Source organism: Quercus suber, unplaced genomic scaffold, assembly GCF_002906115.3.
Source record: "Quercus suber isolate HL8 unplaced genomic scaffold, Cork oak 2.0 scaffold_152, whole genome shotgun sequence".
In the NCBI taxonomy this organism is placed as follows: domain Eukaryota; kingdom Viridiplantae; phylum Streptophyta; class Magnoliopsida; order Fagales; family Fagaceae; genus Quercus; species Quercus suber.
The window spans coordinates 81,499-86,072 of NW_027069613.1; the positions used below are offsets into that span (position 1 = coordinate 81,499).

Consider the following 4,574-nt stretch of genomic DNA (forward strand, 5'->3'; position numbering starts at 1 on the left):
ACCATTAGAAAACTATATGAAGAGTTTATAATGTCTATATTCATTATAGTGTTTATATTCTTTATAATTAGCATTTTAATGAATATTTTATATATTAAAAAGAGCTCTTCTTTTTTATTTTTTTTTAAATAGTCGGTCGACATTAATATAAACATTATATCACATGGGTATATATTGGGTACTTTTTTTTTTAATGAATATATTTATGGTTCAAATTCTTCCTTATCCAACTATTAAATTAAAAAATAAATAAACAAAACTGTTCTGATTTTGGCAAGTTGAACAAGGTTACAAAACTTTAATTCCAAAACTTTGTGATGGACATCAAATTAAAAATAAAAAAAAAATCATATTAAAAAAATTTGAGATCATCTTTATAACATAAAAAAAATGTAAATCCTGAAAACAAATGTATCTCTGTTTAGGACTAGAGATTATCTTTGATTTTACTGTATCATTTAATGATTACCCTAAAGATTTACCTTGAAATTGTCTAAAATAAGAGAATTATTTGTGCTTGTATATTATAGTAAAATGCTCTAAGAGCTTAAGACATCGATCTTTTTTTCTTTTTTGAGAAATTTAAGACATCGATCTTAATGACAGAATAATAATAATAATCATAATAATAAAGAATAGTAAGCCTCACTGGTGTGTATGTTTGCAATAACATTCCATAGAAGTTCTTGTTGCAAAGGGTGCAAAGATGTCAACATACTTCTTTGTCAGTCTCCCCCATAACCTCATAGTGTCGACATAGGGTGCAAAGATGTCGACATACTCTTTGCACAGGTTGCACAATTGTACAACCTGTGCAGATTTCTTTTAAATATGGAGAGGCATTTCTTAAGTTAAAATGAAAACCCACTTGACCAATATCTCAATATTTTCCCTTGCTATTTCAGTTCTCTCAAGTTTAGCATCCTTGAACTTGAACTCACCATTCCCTTATCAAATTCACTATGTTCTTCCATAATAGTTATATAATGAATGTTATCCATTTGGCTAATTACATGGCTCCTGGATCTATTTTTGATGCTCATGGGGGTTTTGGTTTTATTGATTCTTTTGTGATCTTCTTTGGTTGACGTTCTTTTGGTGTTTCATTTTCATCCCACTGATGATGAGGTTATTACTTCTTAACTCAGTTGTTACTTTGCCAAAATATTCAATGCCTTGGTCCCGTGTTACTGCTTAGTGACAAGAGCTCTTAGATCCAAGGCTTCAGTGGTAGAGTCATGAAAATTACTTCTTTGATTTGTTCATGCATGTCTAACATGTTCAACCACTGCAAAACATTGCATTTTTTCTTTTCTTTTTTTGTCTTCTTGCAGCTATAATTTCATGACATAAAAAGGGTTCAATCTGTTTTTTTCACAAATTTTCTCTGTCTGGTTAACTAAGTAATCTGTGCATCTAGAAAAAGGTTCACATGTACCATGACATCGTGCACATATATGCGTGCAAGCATGTTCTTTAGCTTGTTTCATCCTCTTGCAAAGGTCCTATTGTCAATTTTCATTGTTCCTTAAAAAGAAAGGTTTTTGTAAAAATTTTCCAACGCTTAGCATGCCTAGCAAGAAAGGCTTGACAGCTAAATTGGCATGCCTAGCAAGAAATTTATATTTTGACTTCCAATTTAAAAACTTTAATTAAGTTAAGAAGAAAGGGTCTATAATCCTCAATATGTCATCAGTGCTGACGCTTGGCTGGTCCAATTGTTTAGTTGATAGCATGCCCTCTATCTTTTATATTTTTCATTCGAATTCAATGTTTATTTTATGTCATTTGGATAACATGTCTTGTTGTCATAGTACTGCAAGAGAGAATAGAGGGGTGGTGGTGGTGGTCCTTTTTTGTTGGCTTTTGCAGTCATGATTTCCCAGTTATTTCTAGGGCAATCATAATTTGTATCATTGGCTTTCTTTCTTCATCTGTTAATATCTAAGTTATATGGGAAAGCAACAATTCTTGGTTGTCATGTTGTCCATCTGTGACTATATCCAAGAGTTGGATGGCACTATGTGTAAAGTCCAAACTCTACCCCTATTGTTTTTTCCTATCACATCCAATCTGTAACATTGCTGTCAAAAATCTTGAAGCTCCCATTCTGAATGCATAGAATTTTTTTTTGGTTATAAGAAAATGTCCATTAACAGCAGTTTAATTTCTCTAGGATGAATTGGAGGTAAAAAGGGGTTACTGGCGGGGAAACATCAGAAAGTGCCATTTCATGAGCTACAAGGTTCTTGGCAGGTTTAATCTATTTCTAACATTTCACAAACTTGACCAAGATCCTATCTATTTCTATATAATTTATGAACAAAGACTAAGTTGCATATTCAATTAGACACAGACTCTATTTATAATAGGCTAGCTAATTGTAATAGATTTAAGTTTCAAAACATGTCCAAGTGTAACATTAATCTTATGTGGAAAATTTTTACTGATACAGTAACTTTGCACCCTTAAGATCTGTATGTGCCTGTGCCTTCACAAAAAGCTTTTATTCATTGAATATTAGTTCAAACATAAATCAAAGCATGTAGAATTAGAGATTCCATCATCCGAGGTGCATAATATCATCTTAATTTTTAGTAACACAAGGAAGTTTTTTTTTTTTTTTTTTTTAACACAATCTTCACATACACTTATCCTAGATATACACAATTAACATTCTTCTTTAAATCCATTATACACCTTCTTGAATTTAGAGATCCATCATTTGAGACATGCTAAGATTTAAGCGTGCACAATACAAGCTGGAGAGACCCCAATTCTTTAAAACCGGTTAAGTAAGCCCTGCTGCCAGCTTCCTCCCAAACAAAAAGGGAAACAAAACAATGATAAGATAACAAAATAGAAACCTTAGGATGATTAATATTTAACAGACATTATCAAGTGCACGTGTACACTTTCACTATTTCAAAGGCTTTAACAATATCGAATTCAATTAAAAAACAACCACATCATTTAAAGTTTGGTGATTCATAAAAAGTTAGATCCACAATTTCTATATATATAATTACGTATGAAAGAAGGTAATCTTTTATGCGTGTATTCAATTAAAAAACAACCACATCATCCAAAGTTTATCGAGTTAGACAAAGTCAGATTCACAATTTATACATATATAATTACGTATGAAAGAAGTTAATCTTCTATACATATGATTAGGCCCACATATACCTTTAAATAATGGACCTTTTTTTATTTTATTATTATTTATATAAATGTCAAAGTTATATAATCAAGACGAAAGATCACGGCAGTCTACCTTACAAGCATCCATGAGAACAACCGGTAGGTTGTGTTTATTGAAACAAAAGGACAGAACAATATTAATGGAAAGCTTTACAATGACGTGAGCAACTGTATTACAATCTCTCTTGACCCAATTAAAAAGACAAGACCTAAGTGTACTAAATAATGGACCTTTTGAGGGCAATAGATTGTCTCTAAGTTAAACTTGAATGTTGTGTTTTTAATAATTACGAATGAATGAAGTTAATCTTCTCTTCGTATGATTGGGCCACAAATGCAGTTAAATAATGAACCTTTCGACGGCGATATACTGTCTCTAAGTTAGTCCTGAATGGTGTGCCTTAACAAGACCATTCCTTGGAAAGGCTTGGTGTTGTTGTCTTGTTTGGAAGCCCTATTACCTCATGTAAACATGGGCTGGGCTTTTGGTGCAAAATGTCAATAAGTCGTATGACTAAATCTCAAGCCTTGAGAGTCTAAAGCCCTGCAAAGTTGTCAACATGCTCTTAACCCAACTTGAGCTCGTATGCATGCCACCAACCAATTGATGTAACCAAGTTGTGCCAAAGGGTTCAAGAAAAGTGGTTTAAAACTTCACAAGCCCATAAGTAAGGTAAGCCCACAGCACAATCACAGCCCACAAAAGTCCATCACGATGAAACAAAAACAAAAAGCACGCATGAAGATTCATAGTGCACTGAGGAAAACTGACACTGAAAAATCAGATTTTAAAGAAGAAAAAAGTGAAACAAACTATACCTCAGATCAGGTCATTGGTGAGAGTGAGATCGAAGGAGAAGTAGAGCTGAGATAGAGAGAAGCATAGAGCAAGAGTGAGAGAGGCGAAGAAGAAGAGCTGAGACAGAGAGAGGCAGAGAGAAAGAGTGAGAGAGAGAGAGAGAGAGAGAGCAATGGTGGGTAAATTTTAGGGATTTGAGATTTTTGATTATTGTGTTTAATATTTTTAGACTAGATCTGTATTTTATTTAGTTGAATTTTAGTTTGTTTAGGGGTTAATGAAGTTATTTTTGGGACAATTGATTTTTTTTTTAAGACCAAAAAGTTTTTTTTTCTTTGTTTGGTCAAAATGATGTAGCAGTTTTTAGGGGTAATTTTATTTTTTTCCTGCTAGCCCCTTCTTTTCCAAAATTTTGGGCTCCATTCCACTTTGGGGCCTTAGGCAATGGCCTAATCGGCCTAGTGGAAGGGCAGGCCATGCATTAAGTACTCTACCATCTTAGGCTAATATGAAAGTCCACTTGACCATCTCAATATTTTCCCTTAATATACCAATTACCTCAAGCTTAGCC

The 4,574-nt window shown here is 33.1% G+C and overlaps 1 long non-coding RNA gene across 1 annotated transcript; it reads left to right on the top strand.

Moving 5' to 3' along the window:
• Window positions 1-875: 875 nt before the first annotated feature.
• LOC136069113 (uncharacterized) lies at window positions 876-3,779 on the top strand. Its single transcript, XR_010630388.1, has 2 exons — window positions 876-1,128; window positions 2,177-3,779. It is a non-coding gene; the product is annotated as an uncharacterized LOC136069113 (long non-coding RNA).
• The last annotated feature ends 795 nt before the right edge of the window (window positions 3,780-4,574 follow it).